General features: G+C 35.4%; 1 protein-coding gene across 3 annotated transcripts in view; it reads left to right on the forward strand.

Annotated features, from left to right (window-relative positions):
• The window catches only part of LOC150099476 (glutamine--fructose-6-phosphate aminotransferase [isomerizing] 2-like), a 256437-nt gene that overhangs the window by 174850 nt on the left and 60734 nt on the right, over positions 1-20853 (forward strand). The window lies entirely within an intron of this gene.

A 20853-nucleotide genomic window follows, 5' to 3' on the forward strand; every position in this document is an offset into this window, starting at 1 on the left:
AGAAAATCTACTTACATAGATATATTCACAAACTTTCCCATCACCCCCTTCCCCCCAACTTTATGGTATTATTAAAATTAACCAATAGAGTCATCAATCTTTGTTCCAGTGAGGCTTCTCGTATAGATGACCTCAACTATATTTGGCACACCTTCCTATCTAATGACTACTGTTACTTCAGAATCAACAGAATACTTAATTCTTTTCTCATTCCTCACCTTCTCTTCAGAAAAATTATAGCGATTCTATCACCATTCCCTGTATCTGAGGTATGTTTGAAAAAATAGCCAGAATTTAAAAAAAAAAAAAAATACAATCTGTGTACTGCCTTCAAGTCTCGCTTGAAATTGACCCCTTATATGTTTTTTTTTTAAAAAACTAACATCTTCCTACCAGTTTTCCTGATGTATTGAGTTCCTTGTTCCTGCAAGCAGACTGAAAAATCAGCCACTCTCCACATGGAAGAACATAAAAAAATACATTTGCAATCATGACTGTCATCAGTCAGAACCTATTTTGGATACTTCACACAGAATCAAATGGGGAAAAAGCCACTATGGTCCATCATAGCAAGTCTAGAACTGAAAGGTTTTTTGAATCTGCATCTTGACTACTGTACTATTTGATCTTTTGCCTAAACATTATTTTCTCCTCCTTCACCTCAAATTAAGAGTCTAATCTGCCTAATTTAAATAAATGTATATATAAATGTGTTAAACTTGCCAAAATATGAGAAATGTTAATTTTTAGGGATCCTGTGTTACAACCTAATATTCCTACTGGCACTCATAGAAGATACTATAGGATATCTGTATTGAAATTCAGATGTCTTACGGTATAAGGCATTTATAAAAGTAGTTACTTAAACATGTTTCTTTGTGCTTGTTGCGATTAAGACATTTTGAGGCATTTTGTTTTTGGCTCCTGAAGTCTTGCTGAGATATAAATCTGTTTAAGCTACATATTACAGCTTAATCATAATTCTGTATGAGCTGTCAAAAGTTTTTAGTAATGTTCGTTTGTTATATAGACAGATGTGGTTTACAAAATATGTTGGCAATGACAAAATGATGAGAGATTTCATGACATGAATACAATGGTATTCATGTCATGAAAATAATTAAGTGAACTTATCTTAGTGCATAAAAGATTGTGAAATGAAGAACTGCTATAATTTTTTACTTTCATTTTGAAATATAATTAAATAAACTTTCCTGTACTATGAGAATAACTATCATTGTCTTAAGCACAGCACTAAAAGCAGCAATGGCATCACAATAGTGGACTTCAGCGAAAATTGCTCGGTTGCATTTTGGAATATGTGAGGAAGTGAAAAGAACGTTATCAGACGTTGCTAAGCATTCACTTATTTGACGAACACAACTGTGGTGTTTCTATGTGTCTTCAGTATATAAAGATTGGGGAAATTAGAAGAAGAGTTAGAAATAAGGGACTGTATAAAGAGATGTGTGAAGCTTTTTGTAGTTATTAATCCATATAGGATTTATTTCAGGTAAAGCTGAAAGGAACTTTATTGCTCTCCAGTTAATATAGAAATGGGCCTGGTAAAGTTGATTTACCTAGGATTCTCAGTCTTAAAAGTTACTGAAATTGTTGATATGGTTTTCATTATTTCTTCAGGCACTTTCATATAGAAGGCAAAGTTGTTTTGAAGTGACAAAACTGTTAAAGTTTTTAGTACTTCATTCAGTGGAGTTGGCTGCTACAATTGTGTGAAACATGAGGTTACAGGAGTGTCTTGGATGAAGAGATGTTTTTTCAGTGTTCTGCAATTCAGAATGCAGGAAGAAATTGACTATGTTGCTGTTATATAGAGTAGTTTCTATGTTAGGCTTTCTCCTATGTTAATTCAAGAAGGAATAAAAGTTTCTGTAGGAAGCAAAAAACTGAAATTCCAGAATTTTTGTCCATATAGGGTAACCATTAGCTTATGAAATTTGAAGGGAAGCTGTTGTTTGAAGTTGTAGTTTGAAGAATATACTGCATAGAAGAATATGCTTGCATAGTTAAGTAGTAGGTTTGATATTGTATATATTCGTGTTATTTGCAAACTAAAGATTATTATTTTAGCTATAAAGCGTGTGAAAGACTCAATCTATTTTAATGAGTTAAATAGGTTAATTTAAGAAGTTAAGTTACATGAGATATCCTGGGATACAAATTTGTGTGCAATCCACATTTTGAGTTTAGTTTCAGTGTTTTCTTTTTATTTTGAAATTAAGAGTTTAACCACTTGGAGTATGAAGGAGTAAGTAAAATATATGCCCCTCCTCCCAATATATATATATATATATATATATACATACCGTATTTTTCGATAGATAATGCGCACGTTATGTATACAAAAAAGTCTAAATTTGTTAAAGATGAACATGCATAATATACATTTGAAAGGTATGAGAGGTAAATCAAATGTAATAACAAAACTAAGATAGAAGTATTACTTAATATTTATTGAATGTTACACTATTCAAATCCAAAAAATTCTTCATCAGACTCAATATTGAAAGAATCAATTGCGTTAAAAATTTCGTTTGGTATTTCTTCAGCTTCATAATCATTGTCACCGGACACCGCTGCATTCTCATGTGCTTTAACGAAACCATTTCTAACACAGTTTTCATTTACAGCAGCCTAACTTTCTACAATCCATGTAACTATATCTTTATATGATGTTCTTTTCATCTGCCCTGTTTTGTTATATTCATCATCCAGTCTTCCCACTTAGCCCGCAAATTGTCTTTGAATGATTTATTTACTGCAAGATCAAGGGGTTGGAGTTTTTTTGTTAAACTACCTGGAATGACTGCCAATTTGAAATACTTACAATTGTTTTAACTTCTGCTGTCGTGTGCCCTACACGAATCCAACACTAACAAAGATTTTGGGTTGAAAAATGCCATTTTTCTCTTTCGCCCCACATTCACCAACCAAAATTTCATAACCTCGGAATTTATCCAACCTTTATCATTAGCAGTAACAATAATATCTTTGGAATCGCAACCTTTTGGAACAGTCTTTCTTTTGAAAATCGCCATCGGTGGCAGTTTGGAACCATTTGCAGTTACGCAGAGAACCACATTAAAGTTAGACCTTTCGTGCCCTGTTGTAGCAACTGAAACCTCTTTTGCTCCCTTCAGATTCACAGTCCTAGAACTAGGCATGTCAAAACTTACAGGAACCTCATCCATATTCCCAAAGTGACAAGCATCAACCCCAACAAGTTTCCTCTCAGAAACAAGTGAAATTTAGCTACTTTCGCTTCCCAGTCACACAGCAAATTTTATCCAACACTAGTGGAGGAGTGCACACTTACATTGTTTCTCTTCGTAAATCCAAAAACCCAAGATGGGTAGGCTTTGAAATCCTTTATGTTATCATTTTGCACAATTCTTTTCGATTCCTGCAACACACGGACAGTATATATTCTCATACCTTTTAACTCTTTCACTAACAACCCAATCAAACAGTTTTTTTCCCATTTGGCAACAAGCACCTTCTAAACCTCATAGCATGTTTCCTCGTATGTAAACATTTCAGGACTGTTTCAGCCTCTCGCCATTCACGAACACTACTTTCTCCAACACTGAACAATCTACCAGCTTCACGATTCCCTTTTTCCTTTGCTACTTCTACCACTTCAAGCTTGAAGTGTGCTGTGTAGAATTTTCTCCGAGAAGTACTTCTGTCTTCCATGGGTAATTCAGATCTAATAACAAAATATAAACAAATAATGATTTACTAGCAACGCACATGCTTTCAATGAATTTCTCCGTCCTCTGTCTGTACTTCCTAACTCTACCACTAGTTGGCACGTGCACGTTATCTATTCATCAAAAGGAGTGATGAAAATGTTTGGGGTGTACGTTATCTATCGAAAAATATGGTGTGTGTGTGTGTGTGTGTACACACACACACACACACACACACACACACACACACACACACACACACACAACATAAGATTAACATAACTTAACTACACAAGTGCCAATGTATTCTTCAGATCAGAACTTGAAATAACATGAAAAACACTAACTCCACACTTCTTTCCAGTCACTTAAATCAACAGTTACTATTCTCTATGGACCAAAACTTCTTGAACCTTAGTCTCTTTTCTCCTACAGAACTTTCATTCTCTCTTGAATTCACATGAGAAAGACTAATACAGAAACTACTCCCTGTATAAGAGTAACATAAGATAATAAATAAATTCAAATAATATGCCCATCTGCGTGTCAGTTGTTGTGGTTAAAATGTTGGAGAGGCTGGTGAGAACCAGGATCCAGAATTAGGGTGACAACAATGGTATTATCTTTGATGGACAACATGGATTTGCTAAAGGGAAGTCATGTTTTAGTAATTTACTTATTACAACAAGGTGACAGCGTCATCGAACAAAGGAGATGGATACACAGTATCCATCTCCTTTGTATACTTAGATTTTGCAAAGGTTTTTTGCAAAATCTAGTATACTTAGATTTTGCAAAGGTTTTTGATAGAATATTGCATGATAAGTTGATAGTCAAACTAGGGCAGAGGGCTAGATATTAGGCTAGTGCATTGGATTGGAGATTGGCTATCTGATAGATATCAGCAAGTTGTGTATGAGGGGAGGAAAGTCACTGGTGGTGTGCCTCAGGGGTCTGTTTTAAGGCCATTGCTGTTTAACCTGTGTGTTAATGATATTCAGGAAGATGTGGATGGGGATATTCAGTTGTTGGCACAAACTATAACAGATGTTGTGGCCTTACGAGAAGACTTGAATAGACTGAGTGAATGGGCACAGGAGTGGGGATACCAGTTCACTGTTGCAAAATGTTTTAAAATTTGAGAAATAAAGATGGGATGGAGAATTTCCGCTTGGTGGGGATATATTGTTTGAGGTGGAGGAAATCTGAGATCTTGGAGCGATGGTGGATAATGTAAAAATAATCATAATTTATAATTATCAATCTTTTGCAATTATTTCTCTGTGCTAATATATGGTTAGATTTGGTTTCGTACATTTGTACTTGCGATGTGCACATTAGTGATGATATTATTGTCAAAATGTAAACCATATGAAATTGATATACTTACCTAGATTCTGTTAGTTGTATTACTTTTAAATTTTTTGTTGTAATTTAAAATTGTTAATTGTTGAGGTATTTGTGGTGGTTTGTTTAGACATTCTGTTTATGCTAACAGAGACATGCAGCCATCATATGTAACTTCTCGCTTGCCATTTTAATAGTCCGCATGCTCGCTGAGGAGTTTGATGGGTGATTGACAGCTAACAGAGAGAGCATTGGGTATCGGAGTAATGACTAAAACAAGTAGAGAGCTAATGGAAATTTCAGAACAGCAACCAGAGAATTTTGTTCTTAGGATGTTCAAATTTTACACGACAGTTAGGAGAATATTAATAGAAAAGATTCCAAAAAGGAATCATAGAACTGCAACTCTTGAAACTCTAGGAGCTGAGATTGTCAACAAGTATTGAGTAAATAAAAGAAGATATTGCAGTCAACATTTTAATTAAATGTTTGAGGAAATGCTGAATGGAAGGTTTCATTTTCTGTCTTAAGGACACCTATTTCACCAATTCCTTTTTCTATGGAAAAAGGAATTGGTGAAATTTGAAACTGTAAAAGCGGCTTAATATGAAGAGCTCAACTTATATATGTTGTTTATGAAACAGTAGAAGCTTATTTCTCTGATACAAAAATTAGTAAACTGTGTGACAAATAGAACTGCAAAAGTTAGAAGGCCAAGGATCCAGTGAGAGAGAAGGAATAATATTGTATGCTACATAAGGGAGATTTTTTTTTAAAAAAAAAAAAGAATCCCATGGAAAAGAAGAAAATTTTATATTTTTGGAAAGGGCCTAACAAAGAAACTGACTGATTGAACAATTTTGTTGTTGTGAAAACAAGGTGTTTAGCCTGGTAGATATGATTAAATATATGTCAAATGATCCAATAATAGAATGAGTCAGAATAAATGATCAATATTTTGGATAAGAATTTCTAAAGGTAGATTTATAACTGCAGATATACAGAGCAGTCTATAATTCGAAACTTCTGTTCTCAAACCGTGCCTTTGGAGAGGTTATTTTGCCTTCTTTCCACTCCTTAAGATCTTTTCCCACTGCAAGACTTTCATTAAATAACCAGGACAAAGGAATTGCTAACTCTTTTGCATATTCTTTAAAAATATGTTCTGATATGTCTTCCATTACCCACAGCCTTATTAACATCTAACGCAAGCAACACTTAGGAGAATTAAAGGTGAAAGAATCAGAGGTGTAAGTATTGCCTCTCTTCTGCATGTTGGACAGCATTATTCACATCATTACAATATACACTAATGATGTGTTTGTTGCATATCATTCCACTATATCATTTGCTATGGTTACTCTGCTACCATAACCATACACCGTATCAACCTGTTATATGAAGGAAATCGAAATGTCAGAGAAATTTATTTTTTGTAAATGAACTCTCGGTTGGTGCATCATTCTCAGGTCAACTTATGAAATTAATAGTTTCTACATTTGGCTTTGAAATAATGACAGATATAGTATTCACTTTTACATTGCTGAACTGAAGCCTTCTGGCTCTCTTCTTTTAGTAATTACTGATGTAATTATGTTTCCTCTTGCTTGTCACATAGCAGAAAAATTCCCTTGGATTAGCTTTCACCTGATTGGCCAATCTCCTCTCATATTCTACTTTTTCTTTTTTAACTATGCTTGTCACTTTTCTGGCCTGCACTTTATATTCTTCATGTATCTGTTCATGCATGAGACCGGAACAGGCCACATGGCCTAAATTCCATGTTAAGAAGAAGAAGATGTATCTGTTCACTGCAAACTGTCTTGTACTTCTTCCATAACTTTTTTTGTAACACTGCTTGTTTGATTTTGCCATTCATCCCTCTCTCTTCTACTCTATTTATTTGCTTTTAACTTTAATTTCTTTGAATAACTCTTACTTAATTCCTTTCTTAAATCCCTATAGCTTAGTTTCGTCTAAATAATATGCTCTATTTTTCTATCAGTCTTAAGATTCACTCTTAAGAATGGTGCACGTGGTTTTTGAAGACAAAGGGGTTACTACTGGACAATGCCGATCCCTTTTGTTTCAGTACTGGTTCGGATTCAGGGAAAATTTTTTATTATACTGCGCCACCCTGAATCCTAGATTATTGAATAACGCAAAATCAAGGAACCAGAACTCAGTTTAGTACACTGTCTTAAATCACTTAAGCTTATTTTACAGTCATAGCCTCCCTAACAATTTATCTCCCGCTGTGGTTCGAATTTTATGAGAAGGTGCAATAGAAATATAAAATCAGGCAAGTCACTAGTTAAACTTAAAGAACATTTAATTTCAATTCAGACATTTACACATTATGAATGGACACTGACGTATAATTTCACTAATATCAAAGAATGAACATAATAATCAAAACCTTCTAAATTTCTCATAGCATGCAACACACATCAATTCAAGTATGCAATTCTATCTATGAACAGCCATGCACTTTTATACACTTCACTTCAAGGCTAAGGATTAATCACAAAGTAACCTCCACGTGCTTCTGCACTAATTCCTTCAATCTATATTATCACTTCTTCAAAATCTAACTATCTCTAAAGTCCTTAGCATAATTAATAACCTCAATAAACTTAATGTCCTTCCTAAATTTACAATCTTTTCCCCATAACAAGACATAAGGTTTATATTACCATTTGCTGGGGGACTATTCTTGGCCATCTCATTTATCAGGAGTGAACTTTCTCTTCTTGATTCCTGGCTCATTCTATATGATCTGTAGTGTTCCACTGGTGGTCTGGACAGGACATATCTCCGCTGCCGAAAGTAATTGCCGTTGTTTCCTCATTAACTGGCTCAACATGGCTCAGCTATTGCCTGGGGAATCGGAAACTGCCTTCCACTGGGCTAAACGTTGACTGGCAAGCTCTCATGAACATCATGGCATGCTCCTTCAGTCTTTGTCTTGATGACCTCGGCAAAGCATGGGGCGAGAAGGTGCCACAAGGAGGTTCTAGAACCAAACGAAAAGCGACCAAAAAGCCCTCGCTTAGGCACTGCTACTGTTTTTAAATCACGCGCCAATCTTTCTTTCTATTTCATTGCTTTTCCCCTCCCCTTTGCGAGACTCACCCTACATCTCCCAGTATGTAGCGCCACACTCTCCCTAGCGTCCTTTTCGATTTGAGGGTGTGTGGGGGGGATTTGCATGCTTGCCGTTCTTGGTGCACGCATACTTATTTCACGTGTTCAGCTTCAGGCCGTTTGCACCTAATCCGATTAAATTTTCTCCCAGCAAATTTACAAGCATTTACACAAAAGTAACATAGCTTAAATCACAGACAGTTCACAATATTTATATTACAACATGAATTATGGATAAATAACCTCAATTTAGTAATGTTTCTGGTAAGTCACAAGTAATTTAGCACATCTGATATGTCAATATATGTTCAAAATTGCAAACATATGTTAAGTCTGAAGGAAACATAAATTAATTAATTTTCAGTTAAATTCAGAACTTAACAGTATGCATTATGCATTGCTTGTGTTAGATACTGCATTATCATTTCCCATAATTTTGACATCTTTTCTACACAATTCACCAACCCAATATGCTGATGTTAATATTGATGTATTGCTTCCATCACATGCTGCTTTAGATAGTTATCCCCCCAGAAACTCCACAAATTAATTCTCCTTGTTACTGTACACTATCTCTTCTTTCCGATCCACACTGCTATAATTAAAATTCCCCATTGGGATCATCTTCCTTTTACTTGCCCAACTAAAAAACACTTTTCGTAACACCGCTACTTCTTGTCTAAACATTTCACATCAATACTCTCCACATTCCCTGGCTTATAAGAGCATCCTGTTAGATACACATTATAGTGATCTCAATTTCACACCAAACAGCTTCAAAATCTTCACACATACTACTGTTTTCCACTTTGATCTAATATAACATAAATCTTTAACACTTTTGGACACACATACATAAAACAATCTTATCCACTGCAAAAAAGTCCAGGGGAAAAACTCTATCTCCGAGTTGAGACCTTTCACGCTGCTAGCATAATTGCTGCCATTTTTGTAATGCTGATTGCACTTCTACATTAATCAAAATGACAACCAAAGTGAACACTTTTAGAACCACAATACCAGAGTACAATGATTATATCCAGTCTGGCTATCACACAAAAGCACTATTATACAAATCTACACGATATAATTTAAAAAAAAAAAAAAAAAACTTTTCGTAACACCACTACTACTTGTCGCAGCACTGCCAATATCCCTCTACATCACCTTTATGTGCATTTTCCATTTAAAAAATTGAGATATACAGATAGTTATATTTCCATGATTTCTCAGCCATTTGTCTTAAAGTAAAAATCTGATGATAACAAACCCCTATTTGGTCAAATCTAGCTTGTTCTTCCCCAAATTTCTCTTCCAGAATTTGTCTTAGCATCTTCTGACATATGCTGGCATTAATCTTACCTAGTCTAATGGTCATATTCAGTTTATTTCCCTTTGTAGTGATGGGGACTATGATATCTCTACTCCCGTCATTTGGAATTCAAACTTCTGATCAGGCCTAGTTCGCCTTGTTAAACTGTGAATGAAATTTTTATGTATATTTTGTTCTTCATTCACATTTAACATAACCTATCATATATTAAGCATGACTTGTTTAAAAATTATTTGTTAATCCTTTGCTTAAGAATTATTTTTCATGTATTATTCTTGAATTTCATCAGCTATTATTTGATTAAATAATTTTAATGTATATTTTACTATTGGAAGGACCCAGTGATAAATATCATTTATCTTATTTACTTTATTCCTTCAATAATATTATGAGAAATTATATGTATATAATTTAATGTACCTTATATATATACTGTGACATATATTTTATTATTATTAATTGTAAATGAAATGAAAGAGAAAATTAAGTAACTGTAATATTTTTATTAGTGTTTTTCATTACTCAATGTAAAAGTATAGCCTTATGCAACGTTAACGTGAATGTTTACGTTTTGTTCGTTGCCATGGAGAGAGAAATAAAATGGAACGTGCGTGGGTAGATCGTGAGCTTCGATAACGAGGAGAGAAAGAAAAAGATATGAGTGGTAATATAAGAGTAAAGAGGAGAGTTTTTAAAAGCGAAAAAAAAGGAAGGATATAAGCAAGGGGGTGAAAGTAAATAAAAAGGACTGAAGGGCAGGAATTCAAGAGAGTAGTATTTAAAAGTGTGCTAAGACGAAGTGAAAACTTATAGATAGCTGAAAGTAAAGTCAGCAGTGGCATTAATGGAATTTGGTGCCGTATTTGGATAATTAAAGGACTGGAAGGTTAATGAAGGATTCAGAATAAATCCAGTTAGCTTAGAATTACTACTCATTTCTATATTGCTTTTAGGAAGAATTGTACGGAGCTTAATTTGTTGTGAAGTAGTAAACAAGGATATCAATCTGCCCCATAGTTACCGTCGAGGATTGTGAAGCGTGACAAATAATAATCTAGTTATGACCTTAAAGAATTCTTTTTAAATGTGTTCCAGAGGTGTATAAATATAATTTGAAGATGTGCTCACATTAAATCTGACGTGCTTAAAATTAATTCCGGTAAGGACAGTCATGTTTTATTTGTTTCTGTGTATGAAGATTTGAGTGATAGTTCCATTTCGCTTATTCTAACATTTACTGTGGTATAACGCCGAAGTTAGGAGTTGAGAATAATTTGCCTTGAAATAATATCTGCCGCGATTAATGATATGATAAGTGCCTGCTGAGAGTTAAGTGTGGAGTATAACTGAGATTTATGAGCAACTAATTAAACAGGAAATTCTGTTGTATTAATCTGAGTAAGAAATCTTGTAATTGAAGAAACTGTGAAACTTGTATGTGAAGATTTTGAAGACTGAATTAATATGAATGATTTAACCTGATGTACTAACCCAATTGTAATATCTTATTTTAGAAGTGGAATTCATATATTTGTCATATAGCCTTATATTAAATGTTTTGTTTTGTTAATTTCAATAATGTGTTTGCCTGATTAATAATTCGAATCTTGCAGGAGCCTCAATTGAAAAAAATATTAAATTCGGCCTGAATGAGTAAGGAGACTGCTAATTTAATTGAAAATTGATTCTACTATTTTATATAGACTAATCTAAATATAGGGTGGCGCAGTATAAATATAAATTTCTCTATATTTGTATTAGTGATCAATTGGCAATTAATAGATTTTATTAATAAGAGTACGTTACAACAAAATGGCGTATTCGAAACTAGGATGTACGTTCCAACAGCCTCATTACAATATATGTTCTCCAAATAATAGGTTGTAGTTTCAGATTCCTCACTGTGCATGGAAGTGAATATCATCGTCTGGTGTGACTACCACACTTCTTGTTGGAGAATGACTTAAATTTAAATCAAAATCACTTAAATGACTTAAGCTGAATAGCTTAAAACAGTTTAATATTTGGTCTATAGAGCAGGATTTAAGTAGATTATCTGACCCTTAACATGCCCATGCTACTGACACTACTGTACTTCAGTCTAATTGTTTTTAATGAGTAAATTAAAAAAAAAAAAATTACTGACAAATTTTTATTTCTCCATGTTTGAGCATTTCTAATTGAATATCATCTACTTGCTCGTTGCTTTTCTACATTGCCTCCAATACTGAAATGTAGTCATGAATGCATTCCTCTTAGATCTTTTTTAGCAAGGTTCTGTCACCTATGTTGACTTTTTTTGAATTTATTATTCCACTCGTCTAGAATATTCTTATCTTTATTTTTTTTATATCCATTTATCATTTCTAATTCCTTTTATATTACTCTTTCCTCTGTTTCTATGTTTTTTTTCAATAACCTGCAGAACATTTTGTCACATTTGTGATAATTATATTCTCTATATTCTTCTCATGATTTTTTTTATTAATAGGCCAACTTGCTTAGAGAACAATAATCTTTCCAAATGCTTACATCCTTTTATGTTCAAATGCAGTCAATATTTTATTATAGCTCTCTTCTGTCATCATATACACTCTAAGCATCCACATATTCCAGACCTCTTTCAACATATTCTTGCATCATGTCTTTTAGTATTGCTGCTCTCTTGTTCAATTCAGCATCATCATATCTGAGCAATACACTCAGTATCCTCCCTCAGACTTTTCTACTGTACAATTTCTAACATTAATTATGGATGAAATTTTTTAAAATTAATTAATAAATTTCACCCAGATTTTCACCTTGCTTTATTGTCATAAACACACTGCCATCCCCTAGGCAGGCACTCCTCTTATATACTATTCTGCGCACCATTAATCATTGAATCGCCATTCATCACTTCCCTCATAGATCCATTCACTTCTTACTCACCTGCAGCCCTTTGCTTGCTCTCTTTCTCTTCAGACACTCTCCATTCTTGTTCATCCATCATTTGCCTTCTTGTACCTATGTATCCCTTTTTCCTCTGCTCTCTCTCAACTTTTTCCCTAATTCTTTCATTCTCTCTCTCTCTCTCTCCTTTTCTTATTTCCATAACTATCATCCATCACTCTCCTAATATTACTCTCATATTGAGATTCACTGACACAGTCGAAACCATCCTTCAGATCTGGATTGGAACTAGAGACGTAGGTAGTGTGAATGAGATCCATTTCTCCAGTTACACTGCCTAATGTCAAGTTCATCACCCTCCCATGCTTGCCTTAATTTCCCTCAATCATGCTAGTACCTGTGTGGCACTAGCAGCATGTTACAGAATCTTGTATAATAATTTGCAAAATGGTGGTGTGGTGGGTGACAATATATCAGTATGTGCAGTTATGGAAACTCCATAATCAATAGAAGGAAACAGTGCAAAACACAAAGCAGTATATTGGAAAAGTAATTCACACTCAAACTTCCATAGGCAAATCCATAGCTAAAATGTACTCTGAAGTTATAATAAAATGAGTAATAATATCAAAAGTTATCTTTTTTTTTTTTCTTCCATCTCACATTGCAGGTAACCAAGTCCTTCACCTTCTAGCAGTGAAAGTGCATGTGTGAGAAGAGGCCAAGGAAAATTACTGAACCGTAACATGGAAAGCTAAATTCAGGCCAGATATTTAATCAGGCATTCAGGCCATATGGCTAGCCTGACTGGCTGAGTGGTTAGCGTATCCTCTCTCCAGCCAAAAGGCTGTGGGTTCGAATCTCACCGTGGGCATGGATGTTTGTGATTGTCTTTGGAAATACTAGTTGTGGTGGTTGTTGGAGGTAGATAGCGTTGGTGTAGTTGCGGTCAGTTGGTGGGTTGAGTGGCGGAGACAGAGTTGTAGAGCAGATACCCTCCCTCGGTGAGTGTTTGGACTCCCTGGAGGTGTCTAATAATAATAATATTGATTACAAAGATCTGAATTTTATTCTTAGACAGTCAAGAAAATATGAGAACATAATAAAGATCTATCTTTTAGCTCTGCAAATCTGGAAAAGAGTTCTGATCAGGTTTTGAACAGCTTTTATCATCAGCTGTTCATGATTTTTTTTACTTGATTTTTATGGTGCAAAGACATCAAAGGTCATGCTGCACAAGGACACAGGTTACAACAGTATATATATATATATATGGTAAATGGTTAGTAGGACACTCACAAACATCCATGCCCTTGGCAAGATTCAGATCCGCAGCCTCTTGGCTGAAAAGCATATATGCTAATGACTCAGTCAACCAGGCCAGCAGTATGTAAATGATTTTACACTTATAAAATCATTAAAATAATTGTCATATTATTATTATTATTATTACACCCTCCATGGAGTTGGCAGACTCATCGTGGGAGGTTAATTCAATTAATAACATATTCTGGTAATGCATTACATTCACTGACAATTATCCATGTAAAAAATCTACTTCTCACACCCCTCTTCACCACATTTGTACATAACCTCCAAGAAAAGCCTCTGGTTTTCTTCTCTCGCCTTCTACTATTTTTATAGTCTCATCTGGATTAATCTGTTGAAATACTCTCACTAACTTAAATGTTTCTATCATATCACCTCTTTCCCTTCTATCTACCAAACTCTGCAATTCACATTTCTTTAACCTCTATCCATAGCCAGCATTCCAATATCCTGATATTGTCTTAGTCTCTGGATCCTCTCCAATGTTCCCACCTTGCACTGAAAACCACATGACCAAATTTGAGCACAACAGTCCAAGTATGATCTGACCAGTGCTTTATACAGTGGCACAACCACTTCCTTATCTCTACATATTAGCAAACTTCTTATCACAGCTGCACTGTAATATGCAGTCTTTGCAACACTTGCAATATGTCCTCTAAACTTCAGTCTACTGTCAATCATCACTTCCTAATCTTGAATCTCATCCGCTTCCTGCGGTATGGAACTGTCAATATAGTACACAGTTTTGTATTTCTGCACTCCAAAATGCAACACCTTGCACTTATTAACAACCTCGCTCCTTTGTTCAAGTCAAAAGTCTATTCAAATCTTCCTGAAGAGAATTAACATTAGCAGTGCTAGTTATAATCCCCCCTTTTGCATTATCAGCAAACAACTGAAGATCCCCAGTCTGTCCACATGATATATCATTTACAAACAAGTTAAACAGCAGGGGCCCAAAAACAGAACCACGAGGCATGCCACTGGTTACCCTCCTTTTTTGAGACACTGCTCCATCACACGACGTGCTGGTATCATTCAGAGAGCCAATCTCTGTATATTATCTGTTCCCATCCTCTGCAGCTTGTATACCAACTGTATATGATAATCTATCAAACCCTTTTGTAAAGTCTAAGAATATTGCTGTATATGATTTTCCTGTATCTAACACATTTGTTACCTTTATAAAATGCAAGTAAATTGCTAAAATAAGACCTATCCTTTACAAATCCATGCTGATCATCATAAAGAATGCTATATCCATCAACCCAATCCTGTATTCTGTTCCTTACTAATCTCTCAACACTTTGACTACAACTGCAGTTGTATAGACTAGTCTATAATTAGTAACTTCTTTCCAAGAACCATGCTTGTGGAATGGTACTATTTTGCCTTCTTTCTGCTCCTTAGGAACCCTACCCACTGCAAGACTTTCATTAAATAACCGGGTCAAGGGCATAGCTAACTGTTGTGCACATTCCTTAAGAATACATTTTGATATGGAATCCATTCCCACAGCCTTATTTACATCTAAGTCAATCAATACCTGATAAACCTCTGATTCTTTCACTTTCAATTCTTCTAATACTTGCCTTCCTTTTATTTATATATATATATATAGATAGATAGATATATTGCACCACATTATTTACATCAGTATGATATACACTGAAAAAGTGGTCATTCAGTAATTCCACTATATCCTTTTCAGCTGTTAGTCTGTTGCCATGGCTATCCACCAAGGTTAATCTGCCATAATTATTCTTCCTCTTGCTTGCTATTTAGCAGAAAATTTCTCTTGAGTTAACCTTGGCTTGAACAGCCAATCTCCTCTGATACTGCAGCCTGTCACCTTTCTAGCCTGTACTTTATACTCTTCATGGATCTGATCACCACCAACTGTCTTGTATCTCATCCATTGCATCTTCTTTTCCAATGCAGCTTGCTTGGTTTTATTGTTCATCCATTTGACTCCTACATTGTTTGTTTCAGATACTGCCTTTTAAATTTCCATGCACTGTCAACAACCTTTCTGCACAGCTCATTTACCCAGTGTATTGATAATTGACCTTTCTTATACTATTTGTGTGTGTGTGTGTGTGTGTGTGTGTGTGTGTGTGTGTATATATATATATATATATCAACTCAAATACCCTGGCGTATATAAAATATTATGTGACTGCGATATTCCTTATTTCGGGCAGACAGACAAATCTGTCGAAATGCGTATGGAAGAACACATGAGAGACATTACTTACAAGAGACAGCGAGCAAGTGCATTATCAAGTCATATCCTTTTCTCGGCTAATCCTAACGATGATAACCAAAGTCACAAAGTCTGCTGGGAAAAATCTACAAACATCTTCCGTTGCAGTGACGAAATAGAGAGAAAAATTGTGGAATCGAGAGAAATCATCTTCAGTCCTGTTCATCTAAATAACAACCTAAGCTACAACCTCCCAGATAGTCATTCAGCTGTAATCATGTACTGGCGTTCACGTGATGCAGCAAGCATGCACTTTCCCAACAATGCAACAAACGAAAGTACAGCTTCAAATACAACTACAACGTTTTCATGCTAATTATGTATAAAGACTGTCTGTGTTGTTCATAGTCTTTTAACCCTCAATGTTTAGTGTTTTTTCTTTTATAATGTCACCTGAAGAAGGCTGTTACAGGCCGAAACTAGTAGTGTGTTTATATTAAAACCTTTTTAATTAAATCTCGGTTCTAGTCATTCAATTTTTTCATAAAACTATATATGTTAACCGAGTCAATGATCATTCTGTCATATATATATATATATATATATATATATATATATATATACACACACATGTATCCGTTTTTGGCAGTAACCTTTTCTTGTTTCACCACTTCCCAAACAAGTACGTCATGATCACTCTCACCAACTGGTGGCAGTGTTAATACCTCATTAACAACTACATCTTGTGAAGTTATCACCAAATCCAAAACATGCAAGCCTCTAGTTGCTTCAGTCACACGTTTATGATATTCCTCTCTCAGAAATTCAACAAACTCACTCTCCTTGTTCCCATACACTATCTCCTCCTTCAATTTTATATTCCTGCAATTAAATTCTTCCATCAGGATCACCTTCTTTTTACATGCAGTAACATGTCCAATTAATTTGCCTAAACATTTCATAATCAGTATTCTCTGCATATAACAGCATCCTATCTGATATAATAACCTGTTTATTTCAGCTTCACAGCACACAGATTCAAAATATCTGCATGCACTATTCCTCTGCAATCATTAACAATACTCCTCTTTTCTCATTCCTATCCTTCTGGAAAATTATATATCCTTTCATTTCTATTCCTGATCTCACATCCTCCTCAGACAACCAAGTTTCACTTATTCTAATTATCTTTAAACATACCGACTCAGTCAGTGCAACAAACTCAGCTTTCTTGTTTCTCCTTGCATTTGTGTGGAAACATAACAATCCCTGTGTCTTTGAGGCCATTCTACAAGCACCAACAGTCTCTATTCTAGCTGCTATGCCACACTTCTCTCCTCAGTCTGACCACCCCCATTTCCCTGATCCTGGCTCTGATTTCCATCCCTACCTATCTCATCCTCACCTTTATGCATTCCATCATCTTGTGCTGCTGCAACCACATCTTCATATTCATATCCATTTTCCTCCTGTCCTATAATCCACTTAGTTGTGCCATCCTGCTTCACAAGTAGACTGATCATTTACTGCATTAACTTCTTGACTCTATGCCTTCTCAGAATACAATAGCCTTTCTATATGCCCAACACCAAACCCATTCAAATGCAGTCCGTCAACTTTCTAACTTTCTCTCTAATTCACTCCATAGATTTACAAACTGAACCCCATTTGCCTCACACAACTCAAACATCTTACTATTCATTATCTCTGTTCTCCTTCTCAATTCACTATTGTCATATTTGAGCAACATGCTAACAACTTTTCCAACAACACTATTTTCCTCTACCTGCTGCTGCAACAATTTCCTCAAGTCTCTATCAAAATGTTTTTTTTTATTACCTCAACCAAGTCATATGTGACCATGACTACCACTAATGTTGATGCCTGCTCTTTCCTTTTCTGCAATGCATTAGTTATTTGTTTCATTGTTACACTAGGAAAGCATGTTTTGTGCACTTTATTAGTCATCATACCTCTAATGATAGTACCCATACAATCGTGTACGACTATCCTTTGGCTCTATCAGCCAGTCTCTTCTTGAGTATCTTCTTCCAGATTTTTCATTTTCACTAACTCTTGCCTAAGCTCTTCTACTACAGTCCCAACTCTTGCTCCTATTTCTAATTCTCTATCAAGACACTTTTCATATACATTAATGCTTTTCTTCTTTTCCTTTACCCAAACAGTCTACAAATCTTTCATATTTTTCGGTGCATGCATGCATGCATGCATATAGCAATTTTCGCAATGCATCCACTGCAAAAAATCCAAGGCTGAACTCTATCTAGAAAGAGCAAACAAGTAGCAAAACACAATATAAACAACAAAAATTCCAACAACACTACTGAAGGACACATATATCTGGACTAAAAAAAATACATCACAATTTGCGATACAAAGCCACACACTACACTAATTAAAAAATACTTTTTTAGCACAGCTCAAATCTACCACTATGTTTACTCACAACACTGTAAGGCAAAATTGCATGCTTTATGCAGTTTTGAAAGAAATTATATCCTAAATAAATCTACAAGTTTTCAGAATTTTTTAAATTAAATTGAATAACCACTATAGCTCATATTTTGTGTTAAAATCAGCAAAATAAATATGAAAATCACAAAAATAGGCAAGAACACGGAAAATATCAGTGCATGCTCAATTATTCAAGCACAACTTTAAGTGAAGATGGTAGATTAAATGTGGGGTGGGGGGTGGGGGGGGAATAAAGCTGCTGTGGTTGGGAGCCAGGTGATTAAATTTATATGCAATAAGAAGAAAATTAGCCAAACATGAAAATCAGTAGTGTGCAAGAGTGTTCGAGCCAGTTTGAACCAGACCACAGATATAGGAGCTACGAGAAAAATTAAGGGAGTGAACAGATGGCATCAAGGATTCGGATCATATTAAAAATTAATATGTTAAAAAGAGACTTTCTTACCATCCAGAATATGTCAGTAGAGCTAACAAAGACGATATGACACTTAAACAGAATGTGAGAAAGCTTAGCTAAACAAGTTTATTCCAGAATGATGGGAAGAAGCCTCTAGGGAAGATCAATTTGGTGCAGTTAATTGTGCTTTAGAAGGATAAAATGTAAAATCTGACAGTACTGGAGACAAATAACAGATTAACTTGGAATAAAATTGTTGATAAGAAACTATCAAACTTATTTGTGTTCTGCTATCATGGTATCCTGTACATCCCTTAACAATACATATCAGGATTGATGTGATATAGGCATAGTAAAAGATAAAGTAAACTCCTCACAGTGAGGTTTGGAATGCTTGGGTCGAATAATTTTCAGATTAGGTTTGCTTTTTGTTCTTGTGATGGAAACAGAGTCTGAAAAAATTTGTCAAAGCAATAAGAACTGCTTTACCTAATAAATGAACATAACATTCATGTTACCATAACTAATACAGTATTGCAGGTTATGTTTTCCAAACATTTTTAATTTTTTTTTTTGCATGCATTTTAGTTTTTAGTTATTATTATTATTATTATTATTATTATTATTATTTTGGGCGACTCCAGGAGTCCTTAGACTCATCGAGGGAGGCCCTAAACATCATGTCCACACAACTATGCGATTACATTCTCACAGTATCTATCATACCTTGTCTTGAACTCGTTCACCGTCATAGCACCCACAACAGACTCTAGCAGCTTATTCCACTCATTTACCACTCTAAAAGTAAAGAACCCAGCTCTAACACCCCTGCTAACCACATTCTTGCCCAGCTTCCATAGGTGTCCCCTAGTTCTCCCACCACCAGTCCTGATCTCAAAAATATCCTCTGAATTAATCCTATAGAATCCCTTTAGCAATTTGAATGTCTCAATCAATCTCCCCTCCTCTGCCTATCAACTAGTTTCTGCAACCCACAAATCTTCAACCTGTTCTCATATGGTTCATTCCATAGACCTGTTATCATCTTAGTCACTCGCCTCTAGATCCTCTCCACCTCCTCCCCATCAAGAAGGAACCGAGGTGACCAAATCTGGGCACAGTAGCGAGATGAGGTCTTATCAAGGCTCGGTAGAGAGGTACAATAACTTGCTTGTCTCTGCTCGTCAAGGTATTTTTCAACAACCAAGTGAGTTGATGAGCTGATTTAGCTACTTTTGCAGTGTGCCCCCTAAACTTCATCTCCCTATCCACCAACACTCCCAAGTCCCTGGCCTCATCAATCTCGTGGAGTACAGTTCCACCAATGTGGTATACTGCTGCTAATCTTTTCACCCCAAAATGCATAACTTTACGTTTTGTCACATTAAATTGACATCCATTCTCCTTAGCCCAGAACTCCAATCTATCTAAGTCATCCTGCAAGACTTTGACATCTTCTGCATTCACTATTGCCCTACCCAACTTTGCATCATCAGCGAACAAATGAATTGTTCCACTTAGATCCTTCCCTGTATCATTAATGAACAGATTAAACAGCAGTGGTCCAAGAACAGAACCCTGCAGCACACCACTAGTCACAGGCCATCTTTTGGACTCTACTCCTGAATAAACTACTTTTTGATATCTCTCCATCAACCAACCACCTATCCATCTCACCAACCCTATATCCATTCCCATATGTTGTAGTTTACGGATTAGTATTCCATGTGGTATCCTGTCAAACGCCTTTGCCAGGTCCAGCAGTATCACTGTAAACCCATTTCCCTTATCCAGTTCAGCTGTCACCTTGTTATAAAACTTGAGCAAGTTACTGAAGCATGATCTACCCTTCACAAAGCCATGCTGTCCCATGTACAGTATCTCGTTTTCATCAATCCATTCCTGTATTTTTCCCTTGACTACTTTCTCTAAGACCTTGACAACGACTCCTGATATGCTGATCGTTCGGTAATTTGCAACCGTAGTCTTG

This window comes from Typopeltis vanoorti, chromosome 14 (genome assembly GCF_054136105.1).
Source record: "Typopeltis vanoorti isolate ZY-2024b chromosome 14, IOZ_Tvanoo_1.0, whole genome shotgun sequence".
NCBI classification, from domain to species: Eukaryota; Metazoa; Arthropoda; class Arachnida; order Uropygi; family Thelyphonidae; genus Typopeltis; species Typopeltis vanoorti.